Source organism: Haliotis rubra, unplaced genomic scaffold (assembly GCF_003918875.1).
Source record: "Haliotis rubra isolate DU_JTF1 unplaced genomic scaffold, ASM391887v1 Scf782, whole genome shotgun sequence".
Lineage (NCBI taxonomy): Eukaryota > Metazoa > Mollusca > Gastropoda > Lepetellida > Haliotidae > Haliotis > Haliotis rubra.
In genome coordinates this window covers 24,689-34,306 of record NW_025767504.1, presented here as the reverse complement: position 1 = coordinate 34,306, position 9,618 = coordinate 24,689, and the positions used below count along the sequence as shown (strand labels likewise).

Here is a 9,618-nt window from a genome sequence, read left to right as displayed (position 1 = left end):
CCGTTGTATATATTTCAAACAAAAAATGAATATTTTACAACTTTTAAGGGATAGTGTTATCAATAGCTTGACCTTTCAGTAATGACGCCGAGTATATATACTCAAAGGCAAAGGTTATCGTGACTCACAAAAAACAAACAGAATCAGTGTTAAACTTTTACTATCGAGAATGAAATGTTTTACATGGAAAGAGAAATATGCGCATCTGGCATATGCAAACGAGCTACAACACAAGAGGGGGTCCATAAGCACGTTCACAGGTCGGGCGGGAGGGTCTACCTTGTGTATTGAAGGTGCCTGGCACCTTCGTCTCACTGAGGCCACTAAACGTTGATGAAAGTCATTCTATATCCAAGGTAGGATTTGGAAGTTTCTGCAGTGTTGAGATTGTTCCATGTTCGATTCCTTGCAGTGTTACACTACGACTGCTAAAAGCGGTGTAAATGCTGACCCTTTCACCATTTTGGATCCGAAACAACGCAGCAACATCTCCCCACAGGAACAGAGAGCCATAGCAGAACTTCGCACTGGCACATCCATCACTATCACCGAAGCAGACAAGGCAGTCGCAAGGGCAGGGCATGGACACCCCTGATTTCATCAACCTCGAACACCACCCTGAACGACCCAATAAGCTCAATCCCATCAACTGTACATCTCAATATGCTTGTGCTACTGTTAAGATCCACAAAAAGCCTGTATAAACTAGAATTCTTGTATGTTCTCGTGGCTCAGTATACTACAATACTGCTCAGTTCCTCTCTAAACTACTTTCACCTTTAGGTAAAGAAGGCAAGTCCTTCATCGGCGACTCTGCTACATTTGTCAAAAAACTTTTGGACTCTAAGGTATCTGGCACTATGGTCACCTATGATGTTGTGGACTTGTTCACAAATATTCCACCAGACAAAGCCCTTGACGTCCTCCGTGCCAAATTAGTCTCCTGCATCAATACCATGGACACTGCACTGACTATAGACACGCCTCCTATTCAAACCTGTGTAGACACATAAGGATTTAAACTCAGAGATTAGTGACATGTATCCAACATGCATGCACGTGCCACGTTCCGTGACGTCAGTGGGATCGTCCTTGAGACGTGCAATACGATGTTGCACGTGCATTCCGGGAAAGAGAAACAGAGCAAATGAATGCCACACAATACTGTCACTTTAGAAAGCTCAACCCCTGCCCTTGCGATCGTTCAAAAAATTAAACGGCTATTGAAACGCGCAATAGCATACAACGTCATGAGGCCATTGGGATGGTCCGTGGGGGAATGTCACAACGACAAGTGGCTGCACATTTCCACTGCCACCGGAACACCATTTCTGCACTGGTGAGACGCTACCAGAACACAAATGACGTCATCGATCGGCCACGTTCTGGACGTCCACGTGTAACAACGCCAAGACAGGACAGATGGATAAGGGTGACCCATCTTCGCCACAGGTTTCAGACTGCAGTGATGACTGCCCAAACCATCCCAGGACTTCGCCGTATCCACCCCAACACAGTTCGACAACGTCTACGTCATCACGGGATCAGACCACGACGTCCCGCCATACGGCCTATCCTGACACAACGTCATCGACAAGCTCGCCGAATGTGGTGCCGAAATCATGTCCGCAGACCCTTGTTTTGGTGGAGAAATGTTGTTTTACAGATGAGTCCAGGTTTAACATTTCCCATAGTGATGGACGTCAACGTGCCTATAGACGCGTGGGAGAACGTTATGCACAGGCCTGTGTCTTGGAGAGGAATAGCTTTGGTGGTGGTGGTTCCGTGATGATTTGGGGTGGAATAACAGCACGCCAAAGAACTCCTTTGGTGATTGTTCAGGGCAACTTAACTGGTGTGGGCTACAGGGATCAGATTCTTCGACCTGTGGCAATTCCTTTCTGCAACGTCATGGCCCTGGGTTAACCTTCTAACAGGACAATGCCCGCCCTCATCCGGCAAGGGTTGCTATGGATTTCTTGCAACACCACAACGTTGACTTACTGCCTTGGCCTGCAAATTCACCGGATCTCTCCCCGATAGAGCATGTTTGGGACGAGATGGATCGACGTCTACGCCGTCTTCCTCATCCGCCAGATAACGTCCTTGACCTTGCAACAGAACTTGAGAGAATCTGGCATGACATCCCACAAGCCTTCCTTGCACGTTTGATAGGCTCTATGCGTCGTCGATGCACTGCTGTTCTCAATGCCGATGGTGGACATACCCGTTATTGAGCTTGTGACATGGTCGTTTGACCCCTGTCCCGCTTGTGGACTCGTGACGTCATTGTGATTGACTTTTCAATTGAAATTCTCCCGACTTGTTATGGTCTCATGATCCCTCCATTAAAGTTTATATGTACCTTTGACATTGTTATCGTACTTGTCAACTGGGATTATATTTTGACAATGCACAGTTTCTTTATGTGGCTAGTATACTTTGCAAGACAACGTTTACCAGCAGATCTATGATCTCATAAGTTCCCCTCTTTCACCACTGATAACCGAGATCTCCATGACCAGCTTCGAAGAGTCTGCTGCCCAATCCACATCCCTCTCCAACCACTCTATTGGTTCAGAAAGCTGGATGATGCCTACACCATCTTAGATCCTGAACCATGACCCCACCTCGACCACCTCAACCAACAACACCCCCGGATCCATCTCCCAGCTGAAATAGACCACCTCAGAGCAACATTTGTCAGCCTCAACGGCTACCCCAAACATCTAGTAAAAAGAACTATAACCTCAACGCTTCAGCAACAAGATGAACGCCCTCCTAAACCTAAACCTTCTCCTATCAGAATCAACATACCCTACCATGGCCAGATCAGTCACCACATCAGCCGTCTCATAAAGAAAACTACCAGCATCGACGTGACATTCCACTCCGATAATACCCTGAAAACCACCCGGAGAGCCAATGGACGAGTTTCCTCTACTAAGACCCCAAATAGACCCAGGGGATGCTTATACAAACTGCAATGAGATTGTGGCTTCTTGTACATAGGTGAAACATCCCGCCCATTTGACATACGACTGAAGGACCTCAAAACATCTGTACAAAAAGTGGACCAAAAATCAGCTCTCTCAGAGCAGATCGAAACAAAACCCTACTCACGACATTGACTGGCAACAACCAACCGTATTAACCACTACTGTCCATGATTGCCGCAAGTGCAAACTACTAGAGTCTTTAACGATAAGACAATTACAACCGCAGCTGAACAGGGATCAAGGAGTGTACCTGCCCAGTGTCTGGGAAGTCAATTAGCTCATTACTGGCTTCTATCTCCATCTGCTAATCACTTATAAAAAAAATCTTCCCTTGTATAAACAATGCCTATCTTCTGTACAGCTCACTCTTTCATCTCCTGTTTCTTATCCAATTTACTGTATATACATGCAACACTGGCTTCTTGTACATTTAGTATATTAGTCTATGTATACTCATTGATGTATCTTGTTTGTTACAATTCACGTGACGAAGAGGCAAGGAATAGCCCAGAAACGTTGTGACATACACTGAAAAAGAAGTTGTTATCTATAATATTTGCCTTTTTACATTTGGATTAGTCTGTCAAACGAACAATTTTGTAATCTAGGTACATTTAAACTGAAGAGTAATCATGGTAAAACATACCACAGTTGCTCCAGTTAGATAATATTTTTACGACACTCCCGAATTTCCCACAGTACCTGCAACAGTTTCTAACGAGAACTCGTGTGATATTCTCTATAGTAATGTTACACGTAGTGAACTACGCGTCACTGACGTAGACTGGAACCAGGATTGCTCCTGTAATACAAATCACAGATAATGGTATGAAAATAACAATGGCCTGTCTCTCAACATTAATGTCCTTTAAAAAAACCCCTGGAAATTGGATGCATGAGATGTTGGTTGAATGTATTCCATGGTTCTAGCAACGTTGCACAGTGTGATTAAATCGTGACTGGGTGGTCTGACCCCCGCTGCATTATCTGACCCCTCGTGCCCAAAATGCAAGTATGTTGCATATGCAAATTGACTGACAGACCACGTTCTATCTAAATATTTGAATTAGGATGGGCAAGGTTATCTTGGATGTGGAACCTATATAAGTCGCCCTCAGCTCCCACTTTGTCTCCAGCGTCGTCTACTACTACGGTAAGTTGCAACCATTCACATGTTTTGCAGTGGGTAGCCTATAGTCCGTTTGGCTCAAAAGCGGACTGATGAATTGTAAAGAAAGGGACAGTCATGTGTGCGAGAAAGGATGGAGACGGCACAGCACAGGTTAATGAATAAATAACATTGTCGGCACTTGCTTTTTTTAACGCCTGGCTGTCCCTTTCTCTGCACTCCTCCCTCCTAACAAATAGTGAACTGTGTCAAAAGTTTAATGATAGTTTGTTAAACAACTTTTTTAATTTTAACATAAATTCTGCAAACAAATCACAGAGTTTGTCTGATGTTTTGATTATGATCAGCGTTTCATTGAGTATTATATGTTTATTAGTTTTCAGTTAGCTTGCAATTCATCGGTCCGCTTTTGAGCCAAACGGACTATAGTGGATAACCAGTCCGCTTGTCTCACCGGAGGTTCGGTTTCGATTCCAAAAATGGGTACAAAGTGTCAGGCCTTTCTGCAGGAATGGTTAATTGAATATTCCATGAATACTGGTCAAAACGATGTAAACTTGTACATACAACTGATTGAAAATACTGCCACTGTTCTCCACAAGATGGTGTTCGGTCAGTCAGTGACAATGACAGCTTGATAGTAGATATTTAGCGAACGGGCGGGGGGAGTCTAGTGGTTAAAGCGTTGGCTCGTCAAGCTTAAGACCCGGGTTCGAATCCCCACATGGGAACAATGTGTGAAGCCCATTTCTGGTGTCCCCCGCCGTGATGTTGCTGGAATATTGCTAAAAGCGACGTAAAACCAAACTCAGTCAGTCAGTCAGTCAGTCCAAGCGTAGACAACACATTTCATCTCAATACAAGAAGCCGTGATACGTATTATGTTATATTCCCCCTCTTTTTAATCAGCATCTACCAATCTATGAGTTATACAGTTAGGTAGGCCCATTTGTCGACCAGTCGAGTCAGACTGATGTGACACTCTCTGTACATTCAGATCAGCAGCCATGAAATTCGCCCTCTTGATCCTCGTGCTCATGCCCCTGGTTTACTGTCAGACTTCATCGATCGTGAGTATAACACATCCTCTCATTGGATGATGTCAACCAACACCCGCTCTCATTGGCTGGCTTCAAACATGCTTCCTCGTTACCTCATGGCGTGACTTCATCGATCGTGAGTATCATATAACACATCCTCTCATTGGATGATGTCAACCAACACCCGCTCTCATTGGCTGGCTTCAAACATGCTTCCTCGTTACCTCATGGCGTGACTTCATCGATCGTGAGTATCATATAACACATCCTTTCATTGGATGATGTGTCAACCAACACCCGCTCTCATTGGTTGGCTTCAAACATACTTCCTCGTTACCTCATGGCGTGACTTCATCGATCGTGAGTATCATATAACACATCCTCTCATTGGATGATGTCAACCAACACCCGCTCTCATTGGTTGGCTTCAAACATGCTTCCTCGTTACCTCATGGCGTGACTTCATCGATCGTGAATATCATATATCACATCCTCTCATTGGATGATGTCAACCAACACCCGCTCTCATTGGTTGGCTTCAAACCTAGTTTCCTCGTTACCTCATGGCGTGACTTCATCGATCGTGAATATCATATATCACATCCTCTCATTGGATGATGTCAACCAACACCCACCTCTCATTGGTTGGCTTCAAACATACTTCCTCGTTACCTCATGGCGTGACTTCATCGATCGTGAATATCATATATCACATCCTCTCATTGGATGATGGCAAACAACACCCGCTCTCATTGGTTGGCTTCAAACATGGTTCCTCGTTACCTCATGGCGTGACTTCATCGATCGTGAGTATCATATAACACATCCTCTCATTGGATGATGTCAACCAACACCCACCCTCATTGGTTGGCTTCAAACATACTTCCTCGATGCCTCATACTGTGACTTCATCGATCGTGAGTATCATATAACACATCCTTTCATTGGATGATGTCAACCAACACCCGCTCTCATTGGTTGGCTTCAAACATGCTTCCTCGTTACCTCATAGCGTGACTTCATCGACCGTGAGTATCATATAACACATCCTTTCATTGGATGATGTCAACCAACACCCGCTCTCATTGGTTGGCTTCAAACATACTTCCTCGTTACCTCATGGCGTGACTTCATCGATCGTGAGTATCATATAACACATCCTCTCATTGGATGATGTCAACCAACACCCGCTCTCATTGGTTGGCTTCAAACATGCTTCCTCGTTACCTCATGGCGTGACTTCATCGATCGTGAATATCATATATCACATCCTCTCATTGGATGATGTCAACCAACACCCGCTCTCATTGATTGGCTTCAAACCCTAGTTCCTCGTTACCTCATGGCGTGACTTCATCGATCGTGAATATCATATATCACATCCTCTCATTGGATGATGTCAACCAACACACCCTCATTGGTTGGCTTCAAACATACTTCCTCGTTACCTCATAGCGTGACTTCATCGATCGTGAATATCATATATCACATCCTCTCATTGGATGATGTCAACCAACACCCGCTCTCATTGGTTGGCTTCAAACATGCTTCCTCGTTACCTCATGGCGTGACTTCATCGATCGTGAGTATCATATAACACATCCTCTCATTGGATGATGTCAACCAACACCCGCTCTCATTGGCTGGCTTCAAACATACTTCCTCGATGCCTCATACTGTGACTTCATCGATCGTGAGTATCATATAACACATCCTCTCATTGGATGATGTCAACCAACACCCGCTCTCATTGGTTGGTTTCAAACATACTTCCTCGTTACCTCATAGCGTGACTTCATCGATCGTGAATATCATATATCACATCCTCTCATTGGATGATGTCAACCAACACCCGCTCTCATTGGTTGGCTTCAAACATGGTTCCTCGTTACCTCATGGCGTGACTTCATCGATCGTGAATATCATATATCACATCCTCTCATGAATTATATCAACCAACACCCGCTCTCATTGGTTGGCTTCAAACATACTTCCTCGATACCTCATACTGTGACTTCATCGACCGTGAGTATCATATAACACATCCTCTCATTGGATAATATCAACCAACACCCGCTCTCATTGGCTGGCTTAAACATACTTCCTCGTTACCTCATGGCGTGACTTCATCGACCGTGAGTATCATATAACACATCCTCTCATTGGATAATATCAACCAACACCCGCTCTCATTGGCTGGCTTCAAACATACTTCCTCGATGCCTCATACTGTGACTTCATCGACCGTGAGTATCATATAACACATCCTCTCATTGATAATATCAACCAACACCCGCTCTGATTGGTTGGCTTCAAACATGGTTCCTCGATGCCTCATACTGTGACTTCATCGACCGTGAGTATCATATAACACATCCTCTCATTGGATGATGTCAACCAACACCCGCTCTCATTGGCTGGCTTCAAACATGCTTCCTCGATGCCTCATACTGTGACTTCATCGACCGTGAGTATCATATAACACATCCTCTCATTGGATAATATCAACCAACACCCGCTCTCATTGGCTGGCTTCAAACATACTTCCTCGATGCCTCATACTGTGACTTCATCGACCGTGAGTATCATATAACACATCCTCTCATTGGATAATATCAACCAACATCCGCTCTCATTGGATGTCATAATTTGACACATATTTCGCTTTCATGTGAGTGTCTTAAAATACCTTGTATATCTATAACATTTGATCCCTTTGAGCAAATACATGTTTACAATTTATCTTTTGGGCAAGATGTAAGTGTATTTAATGATGACAAATTCACATCCACATAATTATGTGTTTATATTCAGAGTTCCTCAAATTGTTTGACGTGGAGAGCTGAAGGCCGTTGTCCAGAAGATTGCTGACAACGTGGGATCTAACGGCACCGAGGCCGCTTGTGAGACAGAGTGCACAGCCATCTTGATGCACAATGCGCTCCTCTCCAGCGGCTGCGACCTCATCTGCAGATCGTGAGTGGAGCCCCATCATTAGGGCAGTGGGTTAGCCTAGTGGTTAAAGCGTTTGCCCGTCACGCCGAAAACATGGGTTCGTTTCCATACATGGGTACAATGCATGAAACCATTTTGCTTGTATTTCAGCCACGATATTGCAGAAATATTGCGAAGTCTATATCCAACATCTTTACAGTATTCAACATTTGTTTGTAATCCGTAGTAAAGGTTCCGTGGCCATTCAAAAAGCCTGTAAGTTCTGATTGTGGCGTTAAAACGTAAAGACATTTTCATGTGGTGGAGCTTATGTTCAAACGCATGTCGTTTAACTCAACATGGTCACACGGCCATAATATGACCGCTTTTCTCAAACTGAAGCGACAAAATCATTTCCACATTCATAAGAAATCCCTGCCAAAAGCAGAGTCGATTGTCATCAAGTTATATAATATTAAGACTGTATATAATTAAACTTTTTCTCTATATTTTTCCAGACTCCAGTCCCTTATCCAGCAGTTCCACATCATCTAGAAAGAGTGATGTAAAAATACTAATCAGGAAATAAACGTGTTTCTCGACATCAGAATGCCGTTTTTCATGAAAATAGTGGCGACAAAACCCTTTCCACATCCATAAGAAATTAAATCTCTGCTAAAGCAGAGTCGATTGTACAATTGTGACTATATCATGAGTATATATTTGTTTCAGCTGTATTACAGCTGTATGATGTTGTTTGTAAACGAATCGTGTCTAGGCCAGACAATCCAGTGATTGACATCATGCGGTGACAGAGCATGTGTTTATTAAAACGCGAGTTTTGGGGAATCAGCTCGCTTGGCAGTGGGCGTTCATACAATGTGCATTCTACAACAGTCACTAAACAGCAGTGTTTGCACGTAGTGCAATAGTTAAAAATATCCGACACACTATGTTATAAACATTCTATAAAAGTCACTGTAGTGTCAATCAGTATTAAATAAACAATGCTTAATAATTAATTGTAAACCATACCATTATTGACTGATTATGTAAAATCGTTCAGTGACTGCTGTTTAATAAACTCTGAGTTTATTTACTCAGGTGTTGTGTTGTGTGGGTTGGTATGGGCAGACCTCTTGCCAAGCGAGCTGATTCCCCAAAACTCGCGTTTTAATATGTTCATGAATCACTATGAAATAGTGATGATAACAGGTGTTCGCGATAAGGTGAGCGTATCCTGCCACATCAGTGGCACCCGTCATAAACATATCCTAAGTCTTGTCACCTGACATAATTCGGGAACGTATGGTATAAGTCAAAGTAGGGGAATTGAATCGGACATCATCTTTGTTACTGGTGCATCAAATTTCTAAAAGTCCTCCGCATGTCTACCATAAAATATTTGAAAGTTTTACTGGGGCCTTGAATGTTGTAATCTTGATCGAAAAGAGCGTCGAGCAAATGAAATTTTCTTTCGTTTCAAGATAAATCGTAGGCTTTTTCACCTTTTGTA

At 43.5% G+C, this 9,618-nt stretch overlaps 1 long non-coding RNA gene across 1 annotated transcript; it reads left to right on the top strand.

Moving 5' to 3' along the window:
• The first annotated feature begins 219 nt into the window (after positions 1 to 219).
• On the top strand, positions 220 to 8,122 carry LOC124260982. Its single transcript, XR_006894233.1, has 4 exons — positions 220 to 356; positions 4,070 to 4,152; positions 5,126 to 5,198; positions 7,983 to 8,122. It is a non-coding gene; the product is annotated as an uncharacterized LOC124260982 (long non-coding RNA).
• Positions 8,123 to 9,618: the final 1,496 nt, after the last annotated feature.